General features: G+C 40.1%; 1 long non-coding RNA gene across 1 annotated transcript in view; it reads right to left on the bottom strand.

Annotated features, from left to right (window-relative positions):
• Positions 1 to 11,997, bottom strand: part of LOC138258709 (uncharacterized) — an 81,940-nt gene extending 69,943 nt beyond the window's left edge. The window contains exon 1 of the long non-coding RNA XR_011198516.1: positions 11,885 to 11,997. This is a non-coding gene — a long non-coding RNA (uncharacterized lncRNA). The remainder of the gene's footprint in view (positions 1 to 11,884) is intronic.
• Between the last annotated feature and the right edge of the window lie 6,061 nt (positions 11,998 to 18,058).

Raw genomic sequence — 18,058 nt, 5'->3', positions numbered from 1 at the left:
GTTCCAAAACTCTGATTTTTCTGACCCGCTACTCCCTGTACTGCTGTCAGGGTATGTTGAGGCTGGGGACGACATGTATACACTTGATGGGGGGTTGGTGGGATCGTACCCCCCCGGTGGTGGTGGTGTCATTGGGGACATCAGATATGGGGAAGTTAAATGGTGGTCTTAATAGATCGTGGCCGCAGAGGTGTAGGGAGCGCTGGGGCTGGGAACAGGTGATTGCTGCACACGTGACTGCAACCCTTGGGGGTCTACACTAAAAGGCCACTGTGTGCGGCAGCTGCTGGTATTTCAGAAATCTCCACCACACTCGCCAGTGCCCTGAGAAGCCCAATACAGAATAAGAGTCCTCTATGGGGTGATCATTTTCTAATCTTGTGTCCAAAACACTATGAGAGATAGTTATACATGGAGCTGGTGCTAGGCCTCTGGGAAGCATATCTACATTAGGCTCCTCATATGTTAAATGTTTAGACCTTTGTGGATTATGGGGACCTGCCTTCCCGTGGTGTAGCTGTGTTTTCAAAAGATAGGTCTAAAGGAACTGTTTATAGCTCATGTGGCGCCTGCTTCTTCTTCCGGTTCTTTAAGGAAAGACGATTTATTTCAGTTTTGTTGCACTGCTTGGGATCCCCTTCAATGGTTTTAAAGGTACCTGCTGATGTGTGCCTGCCGTTATAAGTGCTCCACTGCCTGTGTGTCCAAGCACTTGCACAAATAGAGTTCCTGTAGAAGTGTTCAGTGTACTGGGCATAGCCTTTATTTGTAAAGGGGTACCACTTTTGTAATTACATTTAGCTGGTAATTTTACTTATCATGCAGTTCTTTAGTGTTATGTACATTATTCCCTCTTTTTCCCTTTTTTAATAGTTTTAGTGAGAATTAGCCACTGGGCATTATATATTTGCATGATAAGTAAAATTATCAGCTAAATGTGATTACAAAAGTGGTCTAGTACTGAGAAGAAACTTTGGATGTTAATGGCTAAAAAGATATTATATATCATGGCGGACACTTTGATTTTCCAAGTGGAAATGTAAACCAGAATTTCCACTTCACAAATATATAATTGATTGAAACGATGTAAAAGCAATTTACTATTTAAAAAGGAATTTTACTTTCTAGCTATATATTTAAAAAATGTTCTGTTAAATATGCTTTTGTAAAATGTATCATGTATTGTGGTGAGTATTTTGATTTTCTTAGTTAATGTGACTTGGAGTTTTGGATTTTCTCAAATTTGAAGCACTGTAGTTTTTCTTTTATGCTCATGAAACTGTGGGATATAGTTTCTAAGGGAACTGGGGATTTGTAATCAATTTCCAGCTATGAGGAAGTCTGTTACGGTTGAAACGCGTCAGCTGTGTGGAAATAAATGATTTTGATTGCATTGCCTGGATTGATGGCCGTTCCTTTCATGGATATTAGAAAGAAAGGCATTTAATATTTAGTGGGTCCTGAGCCCGCTGTCGTGCACCAACCCCATCTGGTGGAAGTAGTCGGATATATATAGATATAGTGCACACCCAGATCCTGGGATCCAGTCCTGTTTCCACTCTGCTCCTCATGTGCTTAGGCAGAGCTCTCTCTAAGCCCCAGCCTAGAGGGTGGGAACAGACAGGCAGAGCCATGCTCCACCACACATGTGTATTCATCGTTCCCCCAACAACTGCAGGTTTGTGCATCTGTTTTGTATCCCTTATGTCTGGTTTTTATATGTGAGGGTTTTATCATTGGTTTGGGTTTGTATGGGCGTTTTTATTTGATGATTTCATGGGTTTAGATTAATTAATTGATTTTAATTGTATTGTCAATTCCTTTATATAGATTGATCATTGGAGGTACGGAGTGGTTGATATTGTGTGTTGTGTGTGAATAGTTGATTTGATTCCATTGGGGTATTCTTTTTTCTTTACTTTTCATTTCATGGCCTCTGTTTATTTGACCATTGTTTGTGTGGTTACTTTATACTTTGACATCTGCTCATCACCTTTGAACCCTCTCGTGGGTAGCTTGGGATATGTGTTTTAGGTTTTAATTTCTAAATTGACTAGCTGGCTCTAGCAAAAGACACTTCAGTTTTTTTAAAAAGACACATATGACCAGTCCCCTTTTTGGATTAGACATCACTGTGAAGATTTGGCCAGGCACTTTCACTGCTCCTCCCTTTGAGGAGGCACCCATCAACCACAGGGTCCTGACTCTTTGAACATGTCCAGACTTGTCCTCTTATGTGCAGAAACATGGCGCACACCTATAGCGCCACCATTTCACACAGCCCATAGACCTATACACTATGGCAAGGACCCTGTCACGTGACTAATACATGATCCCATGATGTCACAACCCACGTGACCCACCTACACCTACGTTAGTTCCGGGACAGGTTCTTGGGGGGGGCAGAAGTCCCGGTAACGGATGTGACATCATTTCTGGGGGGCGGGACGCTTGACAACTGTCACTTTGCAGTTTGACGAAGAAAGGTATTTCCATATTCTAGTGTAACTATTGCCAGTGGGGTGAAAGATTGGGGTTACATAGGCGCTCAAGATCATGAATAGCATGAAATCGGGTCAAGTAAACACAGAACCCAGGAAAACAAGGGTGCCTGCACAAGGGAACACCCCCAACCCTTATGGATTAAATAACCCAATAAATTAATGATACAAAGTACGGCACTCCCAACAGAAACTTATTTTGAGCTTATTATAAAAAAAATCAAAAAACAAAGTCAAACATTAATTATTTAATGCATATTTTATAGAGTCCATTCTTATCAGCGCTTTGAATACTTGTTCCTCATGTGTAAATACATTTCTCCATACTGGTGCAAGTCAAGCCGTGTTTAACAACACCTCCATAGTAATACAATTCAAGCCAACACGTGTTTCGTCTTGGGAAAACTCCAATCTGATCCCAATTGACTTCTTCAGGGCTAAAATTGTAAATAGATTTATTGAGTTAATAACCAAAATACTAGAACTAAGTCTTCAAAGTTATCAAAAAAGGAAAAAAGATTTGGTAGAGACTCCAAATGGAGCCCAAATAAAATAGCCAAAGTGATGACCGCATAGTGTCTCGTGTCTTATATAAGTGACCCAAATAACGAAAGGTGGAATGAGAATCAACGATCAATGCATGGGTATAAACTACCCGTGAGTACATAAATATATAAATAAAGCTAAAAACAAACTATATGACCAATAGGACAAACACTAACGTGCACTAGCCACAAGCTCCAATATTCAAGTGCGAAAACACTACTGTGTTAATAAACATGCAACAAGATGTAGAAGTCATACCTTCTTATTTCCAAAATATTAACCAACTTTAAACGTCAATAAACAATGTCCAAACGATGCCAATCGGTAAGCAAGTAGTGATCTCGGAAAACAAAAATAAATAAAAATAACACTATTTGTACCTCCTAGTTCATGAAATACTCCAAAAGACAGTGGGTCAATAAGGCTTTCTGTATAGGATTACCTATTATCACATGGCTTATATGTTCCAATGAACAGTTTCACCCATCAGTGCAGGTAACGGAACCATGAATCAAAATCAATCAGGTACATCAACCTTTATTAGGTCTGAGATCTAGTATAAAGACAAACAAAATAAAGACAAGTACATAACATTACCCTTACAGTAGTCTGCACACCTTGTTAAACCAATAATAATTAGTACACGAAGGACCTCCAAAAGTCCCATACAATCATTTTCTAGTCTAAATACGTATAAATAGAAAACTCCTAAGTATTAAGATATCCTTCAAACTTAATCGGAGGTAAAGCCTGATATGCTATCAAAGAAATCCTTATCATTTATACTGAAAAGGCCAAAGCCGGATCTGTTATAAAAAATAAATAAACATACTCGTATAGTACATCAGAAACACCGATACTGTATGTAGTACTCACCGTAACCAAATTTGAGCAAGGGTGTGCTTCACACACCTCTCCTGCAAAGAGAAGCGAGTACGCTGCTCACAACGCGGTCAAAGCCAAGAAACGTGAGTGCGCGACTCCCGAGCCCGACATCTGTGACCCGGAAGTCAAAATGTACACAAATGTCATAGAAATAAAAAACGGACTAACGAAAAAGCACGCAAACACCAGCACAGAAATAAAAAGCAGACTGAAACTAATTTCCACATTCGAAGTCACCTCGTAATATACCAATGAAAAACATCGATGGTCACCGGCTGAACCAGTCTATTTTGATCAAAGATCAAGAATTCAAAATACCAAGTAAATAATGTTAATCTCAAATAACAATGTACACTTGAATATAAGTTATTTTTTAAGGAAATACAGTATCCAAAACGGGATAACAACCCTAAGCGTCATTATGAAAGAAGAGAATTGCACAGTGAATCCATCTGAAAAAATCCAAGTCAAGTTATGAACTGAAAAAAACACCAAATTCATTCGTCCCAAACTTGTTTCTACACGTGAAACCTTCCAAATTCTAATGCCTCTACGTACAAGGCAATTTAGCTATGTTCACAAATACAAAACAAACCAACAATCACATGGTCTCATTTATAAGGGTCAATGCTCTAACGTTGTAATTTACCGAATTGTGTGAATGTGTAATAAAAACCCCACCGACTTAGTTGAAGCATCTTGATTAGTATCTCAAATGCTAAAAAACCCTTTGACAATAAAGAAATGGAAGACCAATATATACCAAACATCACATCCTATTTAAACACAGGAGACAAATGACAAAAGTAATGAATAGTTAAGTTAACTAACAACAGCTTTGATGCATAGATAATCTGCTTTAATGAACAAGGAAGAATTCCAATTCCCTATCCGTGTTGAGACCGGATTCCACAGCCCTCAATCTCATAATCCAGAGTGCCTCTCTTTGACGCAGGGCTAATTCTCTATTACCACCCCTCGGATCTTTGGGGATGTGTTCCAGCCCAAAAAACTCGAAACTCTTATGATTGGTCTGTGAGTTACAATTCATTATATGAATCACTAATGGATATTTCATGTCAACATTGTTAAGTGCTCTCACATGTTCACCAATCCTGATCCTCAGTGCACGAATTGTGCTACCTACATATATCTTCAGGCATTTGCACCGTATGATATATACGACAAAAGTAGTGTTGCAGTTGATCATTGAACAAATCTTGAATTGTGTTCTCCCATCTGAGAACTCTTTCACATTGTGACAGGCCCAGCGGCAAACTCCGCAGCTTCCGCATCTAAAAAAACCCACCATTTTTGTGGAAAGCCATGTCGCCACAGGAGGATTAGCAGTGAAACTTGGACTCAATATACTTTTTAAGTTCCTGCCCCTCTGAAATGCTACTGGTATTCTTTCTGGCAATATATCCTTCAATGATTCGTCTTGGGACAATGAACTCCAATGTTTGTTCATACATTTTTGCAAAATCAGTGAAGCATCATTAAACTCTGTAATAAATCGAACTGTATTCGGTTGATCAGTCCTCTTGGTAGTGTTGACCTTCTTTAGTGTGGCACATCTCTTTAAACATTTTGCTTTGTGATGGGCCTTCCTGACCAACTTATTCGAGTAGCCTCGTGCTAGGAACCTACTGCCCATATTGTCTAACTCATACAAAAACTCATCATCTAGACTACAATTGCGTCTAGCCCTCACAAATTCTGCATAGGGGATAGATGCTATTTGATGCCTGGGGTGCGAGCTGTCAGCGTGAAGTATGGAATTACAAGATGTAGCTTTACGAAATAGTCTACTCTGGATCTTACCTTCAGCAATGAAAATTTCCACATCGAGAAACTCAATGCTTGTTGAACTAAAATGATGTGTGAATTTCACATTCATATTGTTGGAATTCAAAAATTCACAGAATTCCAATAATTTCTTTTCACCACCTGTCCAAATCAAAAAACAATCGTCTATATATCTTCCCCAGAATAATATATGAGTCTGCCATTCACTTGCACCAGGGCCCCAAATCCATTTGTGCTCAAACCACCCCATAAAGAGATTTGCGTATGAGGGGGAAAATTTGGAACCCATGGCCACACCCTGCTTTTGTCGGAACCAATCTTTGTTAAACATCCAACAAATACATGATACGGCACTCATTGTTTCTCTAGCAGAGAGAGATGAAGATCCTGGTATCGTTTCAAGGATGTTACATGATCTGGACATTGATCCTGACATGAGTGTGTCCAGTGGCTTTAAGAAAAGATCAGGCTGGATACCTAGGTCAGGGAACTTGAATTGTTTTGACAAATTCTTCGACTTGGTTTGTCAGGATTTCGATAAGTGTTTAACCAAGATAAACTATAGGCAATCTACAAAGAATCTCAACTCTGAGGAATTAACTGCATTGACATTTTTGAAGCAGAAAAAATATATCATTATAAAGCAGGCGGATAAAGGAGGTAATGTGGTTCTCATGAACAAAACTGATTATGACAATCAAATTTTATCACAACTTAATGATGTAATTTGTTATGAGAAGGTATGTGTGAATCCTATTCCTAATCTAACTCATGTAATAAATAAAAAATTGATGACTTGGTGGGAAAAGGGGCTTCTGAATAAAGAGGAATACATGTATTTGCGAGTGGACCATCCCAGATATCCATGTCTTTATACGCTTCCTAAAGTACATAAAGGCTTGCCTTTTCCACCAGGCAGACCTATTGTCTCAGGTATTTCAGGTCCTACTGAGAAACTCTCAGAATTTGTAGATTGCTTTCTGCAACCAATAGTATGCAACTTACCATCTTTTATCAAAGATACCACGCATATTCTGAGCATTTTGAATGATGTAGAGTGGGACAATGACATGATGTTGGTAACCTTGGATGTAGTTTCATTATACACATGCATTAACCATGAACTAGGACAAGAAGCCATCCGTTTTTTCCTACACAAAAGATCAGCAAGCTATTGGGAGCATACTGAAATGTTGATTGAAATGATGTATCTTATATTGACCAATAATTTTTTCCTGTTTAACAAAGATTGGTTCCGACAAAAGCAGGGTGTGGCCATGGGTTCCAAATTTTCCCCCTCATACGCAAATCTCTTTATGGGGTGGTTTGAGCACAAATGGATTTGGGGCCCTGGTGCAAGTGAATGGCAGACTCATATATTATTCTGGGGAAGATATATAGACGATTGTTTTTTGATTTGGACAGGTGGTGAAAAGAAATTATTGGAATTCTGTGAATTTTTGAATTCCAACAATATGAATGTGAAATTCACACATCATTTTAGTTCAACAAGCATTGAGTTTCTCGATGTGGAAATTTTCATTGCTGAAGGTAAGATCCAGAGTAGACTATTTCGTAAAGCTACATCTTGTAATTCCATACTTCACGCTGACAGCTCGCACCCCAGGCATCAAATAGCATCTATCCCCTATGCAGAATTTGTGAGGGCTAGACGCAATTGTAGTCTAGATGATGAGTTTTTGTATGAGTTAGACAATATGGGCAGTAGGTTCCTAGCACGAGGCTACTCGAATAAGTTGGTCAGGAAGGCCCATCACAAAGCAAAATGTTTAAAGAGATGTGCCACACTAAAGAAGGTCAACACTACTAAGAGGACTGATCAACCGAATACAGTTCGATTTATTACAGAGTTTAATGATGCTTCACTGATTTTGCAAAAATGTATGAACAAACATTGGAGTTCATTGTCCCAAGACGAATCATTGAAGGATATATTGCCAGAAAGAATACCAGTAGCATTTCGGAGGGGCAGGAACTTAAAAAGTATATTGAGTCCAAGTTTCACTGCTAATCCTCCTGTGGCGACATGGCTTTCCACAAAAATGGTGGGTTTTTTTAGATGCGGAAGCTGCGGAGTTTGCCGCTGGGCCTGTCACAATGTGAAAGAGTTCTCAGATGGGAGAACACAATTCAAGATTTGTTCAATGATCAACTGCAACACTACTTTTGTCGTATATATCATACGGTGCAAATGCCTGAAGATATATGTAGGTAGCACAATTCGTGCACTGAGGATCAGGATTGGTGAACATGTGAGAGCACTTAACAATGTTGACATGAAATATCCATTAGTGATTCATATAATGAATTGTAACTCACAGACCAATCATAAGAGTTTCGAGTTTTTTGGGCTGGAACACATCCCCAAAGATCCGAGGGGTGGTAATAGAGAATTAGCCCTGCGTCAAAGAGAGGCACTCTGGATTATGAGATTGAGGGCTGTGGAATCCGGTCTCAACACGGATAGGGAATTGGAATTCTTCCTTGTTCATTAAAGCAGATTATCTATGCATCAAAGCTGTTGTTAGTTAACTTAACTATTCATTACTTTTGTCATTTGTCTCCTGTGTTTAAATAGGATGTGATGTTTGGTATATATTGGTCTTCCATTTCTTTATTGTCAAAGGGTTTTTTAGCATTTGAGATACTAATCAAGATGCTTCAACTAAGTCGGTGGGGTTTTTATTACACATTCACACAATTTGGTAAATTACAACGTTAGAGCATTGACCCTTATAAATGAGACCATGTGATTGTTGGTTTGTTTTGTATTTGTGAACATAGCTAAATTGCCTTGTACGTAGAGGCATTAGAATTTGGAAGGTTTCACGTGTAGAAACAAGTTTGGGACGAATGAATTTGGTGTTTTTTTCAGTTCATAACTTGACTTGGATTTTTTCAGATGGATTCACTGTGCAATTCTCTTTTTTCATAATGACGCTTAGGGTTGTTATCCCGTTTTGGATACTGTATTTCCTTAAAAAATAACTTATATTCAAGTGTACATTGTTATTTGAGATTAACATTATTTACTTGGTATTTTGAATTCTTGATCTTTGATCAAAATAGACTGGTTCAGCCGGTGACCATCGATGTTTTTCATTGGTATATTACGAGGTGACTTCGAATGTGGAAATTAGTTTCAGTCTGCTTTTTATTTCTGTGCTGGTGTTTGCGTGCTTTTTCGTTAGTCCGTTTTTTATTTCTATGACATTTGTGTACATTTTGACTTCCGGGTCACAGATGTCGGGCTCGGGAGTCGCGCACTCACGTTTCTTGGCTTTGACCGCGTTGTGAGCAGCGTACTCGCTTCTCTTTGCAGGAGAGGTGTGTGAAGCACACCCTTGCTCAAATTTGGTTACGGTGAGTACTACATACAGTATCGGTGTTTCTGATGTACTATACGAGTATGTTTATTTATTTTTTATAACAGATCCGGCTTTGGCCTTTTCAGTATAAATGATAAGGATTTCTTTGATAGCATATCAGGCTTTACCTCCGATTAAGTTTGAAGGATATCTTAATACTTAGGAGTTTTCTATTTATACGTATTTAGACTAGAAAATGATTGTATGGGACTTTTGGAGGTCCTTCGTGTACTAATTATTATTGGTTTAACAAGGTGTGCAGACTACTGTAAGGGTAATGTTATGTACTTGTCTTTATTTTGTTTGTCTTTATACTAGATCTCAGACCTAATAAAGGTTGATGTACCTGATTGATTTTGATTCATGGTTCCGTTACCTGCACTGATGGGTGAAACTGTTCATTGGAACATATAAGCCATGTGATAATAGGTAATCCTATACAGAAAGCCTTATTGACCCACTGTCTTTTGGAGTATTTCATGAACTAGGAGGTACAAATAGTGTTATTTTTATTTATTTTTGTTTTCCGAGATCACTACTTGCTTACCGATTGGCATCGTTTGGACATTGTTTATTGACGTTTAAAGTTGGTTAATATTTTGGAAATAAGAAGGTATGACTTCTACATCTTGTTGCATGTTTATTAACACAGTAGTGTTTTCGCACTTGAATATTGGAGCTTGTGGCTAGTGCACGTTAGTGTTTGTCCTATTGGTCATATAGTTTGTTTTTAGCTTTATTTATATATTTATGTACTCACGGGTAGTTTATACCCATGCATTGATCGTTGGTTCTCATTCCACCTTTCGTTATTTGGGTCACTTATATAAGACACGAGACACTATGCGGTCATCACTTTGGCTATTTTATTTGGGCTCCATTTGGAGTCTCTACCAAATCTTTTTTCCTTTTTTGATAACTTTGAAGACTTAGTTCAAGTATTTTGGTTATTAACTCAATAAATCTATTTACAATTTTAGCCCTGAAGAAGTCAATTGGGATCAGATTGGAGTTTTCCCAAGACGAAACACGTGTTGGCTTGAATTGTATTACTATGGAGGTGTTGTTAAACACGGCTTGACTTGCACCAGTATGGAGAAATGTATTTACACATGAGGAACAAGTATTCAAAGCGCTGATAAGAATGGACTCTATAAAATATGCATTAAATAATTAATGTTTGACTTTGTTTTTTGATTTTTTTTATAATAAGCTCAAAATAAGTTTCTGTTGGGAGTGCCGTACTTTGTACCATATTCTAGTGTAGTCTGCAACGTAATTTTCTGGATCACAAACATTTGCTTATCTACTGCACTGGTACATATGCACTGAACACATTTTTGTGTAAGTCTCCAAATCTGCATAACAAAAATTCACCAAATCAGGGAAAGCAACAAATGCTGCCCTGCTAATAACATCTGGTGTGTTTCGTTCAGCAGCTTTGAAGTTATTGTTGTTCGCAGAGCAAAACATCCTAGAAGTAAACAGATGCCTTTAGGGAAATGACAGTTTTGAGATCCCCCTTGAAACTTTTAATCCATTTGAAATGTGCCACCAGTTTGATACGCTTAAGGCTTTAATTTTTGATGCAGTTTTGTGGCGCAATTTGATCTAAGGGGCGGGGGGGCAGAGATATTAATTGAAAAATGCAGGACTTCCGATGTACTGAGATCTCCTCCTTAGCTATTGATATGCAAGTGCATTTCTGTAATATACGTAATTTGCACATGCAGTTTCCAAATAACGTGTTTTAAACGGATAAATGCAATGTGCATTTATTGGTAGATAAAAGAAATCTATCACTGAATTGCGTTAATTATGCCCTGCCAATTGTGTTTTGGAATTTATCGGAGAAGTCGGAATGAGGATTAGATCTGGGCTCAGAAGGCGTTCATAGCCAGGATGTTGCAGTCAGGTGAAAGAGTAACAGGTGGTAGTTTGGGAAAGGCGAACTCTAGGAGGATAGCAAGTTAAAATGAGGAATTAGAAGATGTCCTGTGCAAAGTGCCCAGATGTGTTTGCTAACATATGGAGTTCACGCAATCTTTCAAACTAGCCCTAAAGCGTGACAATGTGTCTAAATGATATACTTCCTCTCCTGCAAATGTAGTGATGAAAAGAGAATTTTGTTCAATGCTTTTGAACTTTTTGTTAAACTACGTAGTCTTCCTGAAATACAAATTAATAAGGCCGTCATATCTGAAGAGTATGCACATCCATCAAAAGTATAAGTAACATGATCTTCAACAGATTTCCCAGTATAAGTAGGTGGAACAGACCTGACCGGCAAAACAAGCCAGAGAAACCTTATGAGTGCAAAAGACAGCACTACCAACGGATGCGTGACCAAACACACACACACAAACTCTTACATTTACTTGAGAGAGGTGGGAAGATTACTTGACCCAAACAACCATCTTTATCAGGCAGATGGGTAAACACTGATGGAGCAGACACCGCTATGCTAACCGAGACAGACATAAGCACCGAAAGAAATTGCCAGTGGCAGATTTTGTATTTCAGAAACACCATCCAACATACAAATCCACCTACTGGACTGTGCACTACTGTGCTAAACGTTGGAAATGTAAAAAGTATGAACGTAAGACCATAAGGAAGTATCATGTTTAGATTTTCATTGTGTACAGCGACTATCTGGATCCCGGCGCTCTTTTCTCCATTTTTTAGCCATCATGCAACAATTTAATTCTGCAACACCACTGAATGGAGGAAAAACAAGAAGCATAAACTTACATAGTGTGTAGATTAGCAGCATACATAGGAAGGCATACTGAATGATCAGACTTGCAAACGTGACCATGTACAGGATGTTGTTACACTTCCCGTAATAAGTGCTGAAATGCGGAAAGACCCATGCGCTGCCTGCAGAAATAAACAAGACAGCAACAAGATGGTGATATTTTTGGAGCATTATCATTGGCTCACTAACATACCATTTTATTTGTAGAATTGTTTGACATGCAGTTTCAGCTTTTAATCAGATTGAGAAACATCATTAATTACCTACATCAAAAAATGTATTTAATTCTTTCACACACTTCTCTTACTCCAGCTAAAACACTTTTCTGGTATGTGTTAAATATAGATACTACCCAACATTTATAATTCCCCATGATTTATTTTGAGTCCCAAACATTAAAGTCTGAATTGTGTACAGATTTCAGCTAAATAAGGGTGTTCACACGTGGGATAATCTGCACCTTTCCCGAATACCAAAACAGGGGGGGCAGAAGCACGCTGCCTGGTATTTAAGCCCCAAATTTGCCTACGTGCATTGTGTTATCAAGCATGTGCTGTGCTTGCTAACACTCACTTCAGTTAAAAATCTTTATTTTTCACATTGTTGGCGAGGCAGTGCTGTGAATCTCTATACACGTGTTTTAGGATGTTTGTCCTTTTTCAGTAGAGATTAACACTTTAAATGTGGGTTTGATGGCAATAGTGCTCACGTTCTTCTAAAGTTTCTGTACCACTCCTAGAAAGCAGGTGCATCCCATTGGGCTTGTCAGTCCAAGACCACAGCAAGAAACCAATCAAAGCAAGGGGTTTGGGAAGCACACAACCTGGCATACCGGCACACACTACACTCCTTTTTAGGTCGAGCGAGCAAGCACTTTGACCTGTTGTAAGTATTGTGGGATTTTAACCATGCCCATGTTACGCCCATCACTTGCACTTGTTTGTGGGCTTGCCTTTCAAAAATCAGTTCATGCAATTGGTAATTGCTTTACGTTTGTCCCACCTTTAGGCTGTTTTTGTCACACCTTGCAGACTGCCCCTGTTACATGGATTATTGCACGATTGCCAATATATTTCAGGTTGGGCGAACTATTTATTTTGTCTCGGCCCTCCTTGCCGCATGGCGGCCATGGCGCACACAGCGTGAACAGGCACAACAGCGTGAACTCGATCAGCAGAATTGGAGCTCTGGTCACATTTTTCACAATTACCTAATCCAAGACATTTCTTGTGGCTCCCACCTTAAAACTGGGACAGCCAATACTACAGTAATACTACCACAATGCCACAATACCACAATACCACAATGCTGCTTAATTTGCCTTTCATTTGCTGCATAATGTGGACAGCACTGGTACCCAATTTGGTCCTCCCTGCGCATAATTCCAGTGGCCCTGAAAGTAAGGTACCGAGGCATAGGCGGTAGGCAACTAAAGCCACTTGTTTCACTTCTATAGAGGAACAAAGCTCTAGAAGTAGCTGGGCATTGGCTAATTACATCTCTCAAGGTATATAACAAGAGGCAACTGCCCGCATTGGTAGTTCCGTGAGGTCTACAGTTGTTGCTTGGTTCGCAGTGCTGCCCTTGTCTGTTACACGCGTGTGCCCCACTGTTAAAGCTAGGGTGCTGGATCCTTTCCACTGAGAATACCAGAGCGGTGTACTTGCTGCAGGCATCACCTCCCCCCCAAGCATTGTGCTCTGCGGCACCTACAAGAGACAGCACCTGGCACAAGTTCAACAGCTGAGCTGTATGTTAGAGGACTGGTTTGCTCTGCACTGAAGCACAAGCATGGCACATCGGGGACAGTACGCTATGCCCCCAGCCCAGTGCTCAGAGTGTAAGGCAGCAAACCCCCAGTCCAGACTGATATAGCAGCCGACCACTCAGAGCCAGGCATTAGCACCACCCATTCTTAGAAATGGCCTTGCTAGCGCACACACACACCCTACACTCAAACATCTCTGCTTTGACACAGACAGCCCACCGTTCCTCGTGGAGACAGGCGTGCCACACTCCTCATTTCCAATGGTCATTAACAACCCATGTTCTGACAGCGCTGCACTGACACTCATTGTCTCTTCCTCATGTGCCAGGATAGACATCCACTGACAACCCCCACAATCAGCCTTACTACTGTGCACATCCAGCTGTGCACCAGAGCAGGCACAGTACCCCAGAGACATTAATGAAGTGTACCCCTTTACTCTGTTGTTCAGAGACAGCCATACAGAGATCATCTTCTCAGTGTTTTAAATAGGCATTCTTCCACCACTTAACATTAAGAGTGCAATACTGTTAATGGGATGGTACTGGCAGTTCTTAGCAGCAAACAGGCATACCAGAATAGTTTAAGTGTCTACAGCGAAAGTTCCATTTCAAGTACTGCACTGCATATAATGCTCCTTCGCATTATACACAGTCCGCCCTGTACTGTAACACTTATTTTGCTTTTTACTCATCGTTCATGGCACTGCACTAATAGATGTACAGACACACATTTCACACCTATACATAGACATCCCCACAAAGCCACATCATCTCCTCTCCTTTTTAGGTCGAGATCACAAATGCTTTGACCTGTTGAAAATATTGTTGGCTTTTAATCACGCCCATGTTCAGGCCAACTTAACATCCTTATTACACTATGAATGTCTGAACACTCTTGATATGGTTAGGTGACCCTTCTAGTTTATTTTTCCTCTGTGGCTGTCTTGTGTCTTTTTTGGGGAATTGTGTTAGAGAGCCAGGACCTCTGATGGTGGGGTGGTGAAAGTGATATTATATTGGAATTAGCATGGCAGATTTAAATTAGGATTCTAAATGACAACATTTTCATTTTTTGCTGCAGTTAGAGAAAGAATGTAAATGCAAATGTAAGACCTATTGCATTGCAAATGCTTGTTGAATATTTTCACAGCCTGAGAAGGCTCTCTTGTCTTTGAGACTGGGTTACTGCAGCTATAAAGACCATCACCCTCCCTAGTTATTAGAGTCCCAGTCCTGCCATCCAGTTCTCAAAATATATTTGGTGTGTTTGGGTGACATATTATTGAATTCATTCTCTGAAAATTATGTTAAAAACATGCCTGCTTATGCCAGCCGAGCATACTGAGATCATCAATGGCGTTCCAAAACAGTTGCCCACGTGGATATCACTTGTTGTCTTTGCTATTGTAATCTTACTCAGTTTGATCTTACCTCACTTCCATGTGTTAATGAAGGTAATTTAGAATGTAGATGTTTCATTCGTGTACAGGGCGAACAAGTAACATTTTCCATTTCCTCCAAAATTAAATGGATGGACTAGATCAACGTTTCAAGCAGAACCAATGACACCTTTCTGGCTGCTTATTAGGTTGACTTGTACGCATGAGTCAGTCTACCTGCGAGAACTCCTTTTTTCAGTGGTCCATTACCTTAAATGTGTATAGAAATATTGGCAGATAATGGCGCAACTGATCCACAACTTTACAAATGAACCTGACATCCACCAGAATATGTTTGGTACCTAACCCGGTCTCATAAGTAGCATCCAGACATGAAACAAAAGGCCTTCCAAAGAAGATAACTTGGGTTAGCATAAAATAACACATTTTCTAGACAAGATTAGCTTCACCCAAATTCCCTTATATTGGATTAGCCCATAACAACGTTTCTAGATTGATGCAATGCATTCCACATTACAGAAAGAGAATAACAACACATCTTTCACATAAAACAAAGATTTAAAGGAAACTTTAAACATATTTACCACAGATCAGGCCTAAATATACATGAATCCCTCCTCACATATGTAATCTATGCACCTGCAAGGAGTAACTCATGCATCGACCCGCCTATAAGCACCATACATTGAGAAAAATTTACTCTTCTTTTGAAGGGTATTACCCGGTATACAGCATATCATAAGTCATAAGAGGCGTTACACGGAGATAAGGGCTATCATGGTCCTTAAACGTATAATATATATGGAATAAAGTACCTCCTGCTGTCCACATTACTGAGGAGTTCCATGACCACACTGAGAAACAAGACTGAAGGCCCAGTTCCTTTATGAGGTCATAGATCTCTAAAATGACTTAAAATATCCTTATCGTGCAAGGCAGGGAGTACTTTATTCCCTATAAAACATGGTCACATCATATATGTCCCAAAAGCCACTTAAAACTTTGGTGAGTAGCTCTTTCACATGAAAGAGAGACATGTTTGCAAATATGAAGAATAAAACAGAATCTTTATTGCGAAATTAAGCACACTAACAAAGCTGTTTGCTGTTGCAAAAATATATTAGGAGCAGTTTAATATGTCAAAGTCAAATACACTTTATTCATCTGAAAGACATAAATGAAAAATAAAATACATACAGAATAAACAGTTTAATAAAATTCATCATTAAAAATGCAACTACCAGATATAAAAAAAACAAGATGTCAAATACACAAAGTGTCAAGTGCATCAAAGTGAGAGAAAACATCAATTCGTCACATACCTCAGCATATGATCAATTCCATGTTAGGCACATAATAAGGCTTAAAGATTGGTTTACAAGCCAGATTGCCTAGACCTAAGAACACACTGCATGTTACTAACAATGGAATAGCAAGCATTTATTGAAGGTAGGAATTGCAAATAAAGCATAGCTGTCTTGTAGTCGGAGATATTATTCTCCTTAAAAAGAGGGACTGAAAACTGCTTCCTAAAAAGGCAATATAATTTACAAAACAACATTGAGTGCAAGGTTGATTGCACAGATAGATTGTCAAATGGACACAGGGCAAGCGCTGTAGGATGCTTAACGAGATCAGGGAGATAATGCAGAGGCGTCCCTGACAACACACCTCTTTCTGCCCGGAGGAGGAGGATCCCATTTCGCGCCGTGCCTGGCCCCTGGCTGGAGACTGAAATCGACGCGTTCCCTCGCGGGACGCGTCCCTGACAACACACCGCTTTCTGCCCGGGGGAGGAGGACTCGTTTTCCCGGCATGCCTGGCCCCTGGCTGGAGACTGAAATTGATGCGTTCCCTCGCGGGACACATCCCTGACAACACACCACTTTCTGCCCGGGGGAGGAGGACTCAATTTCCCGGCGTGCCTGGCCCCTGGCTAGAGACTGAAATCGACGCACTCCCTCGCGGGACGCGGGACACGCCCGGGCACACGCCAAGACGGGCCCGTCTTCGCCCGTCATCGCCCGATCGAGGCCGGGCAGGGCCACCCCCCTGGCAGAAGGCTTAAGCATCTAGTAAGAGCCTGTGACATTTTCCTTTCATTCCTTCAAATTGTGGTTACTAATTTTTATCTCTTTTTAACCACTATGGGGAAAAGAAAGGCTGTGGATCCCCCCATTATGTTGAACGATAAGAAAAAATCGAAAACTCGTCCCAGGATACCAGCAACGGGTAGGGATTGTGGCCCAAAAGCATTAGATGAGATTGACTTATTACTTGAGGAAGTAGAGGCCATACTGAAAGGCGACTCTGATTTAAGTACCAATGTAAGTCTAACCACTAAGAGGACTCCGACCCAAGTAAGGAAGATACCAGATTTTTTTTCCAGGAAGAAGAGGGGTAGAAAAAAGGACCCAGTTACCAAGGGGAATGGTGAGGAAGGTCTGTTAAATCTCTGCCCTACTATTCTTTCACCCTCCCAAGGTACTTTGTATAGTGCCCCTAGTTCCTCCCCCAGTCAGGGGGTATTACTTGCAGAAGATGTTGAAGCCGTAACAACTGTGCCTTTACCCCTCAGCCCAGTAATAAGGGTTATTCCATAACATAATATGTTCTAACCGGTACGGTCCTTTGGCAGAGGGCTGTGGTATTATCTTGGACCAGTAGCATCCCATGACCAATTCTGCCATTGAAGATAATATTCAGTCTAAAGATCTTTTACTGGATAGTCCCCTCTTATCTAATGGTTCTGAAGCTCCTCCTGGTTGCAAAGTTAATTTGGCCCTTATTCTAAAGAGGGTTGATGAAGTGTTGTGTCTGGTATTGCATTTAGCCAAATTGGTAAAGGGTAAAATGGTACACCAGTGTGGATGCAGCAGTTCACAGGATGAGATGGTGGGAAAGGGGGGGGGGTAAGTCTGCTGCGATAAAGTCAACTACCCCTATCAATACCTCTTCTGGGGGACCCGTAAATCTTTCCCAGAGTGTGGGTTGGCC

Source organism: Pleurodeles waltl, chromosome 9, assembly GCF_031143425.1.
Source record: "Pleurodeles waltl isolate 20211129_DDA chromosome 9, aPleWal1.hap1.20221129, whole genome shotgun sequence".
Taxonomy (NCBI): domain Eukaryota; kingdom Metazoa; phylum Chordata; class Amphibia; order Caudata; family Salamandridae; genus Pleurodeles; species Pleurodeles waltl.
Note: the sequence above shows the minus strand (reverse complement) of the source record. Positions and strands in the feature narration are given on the sequence as shown.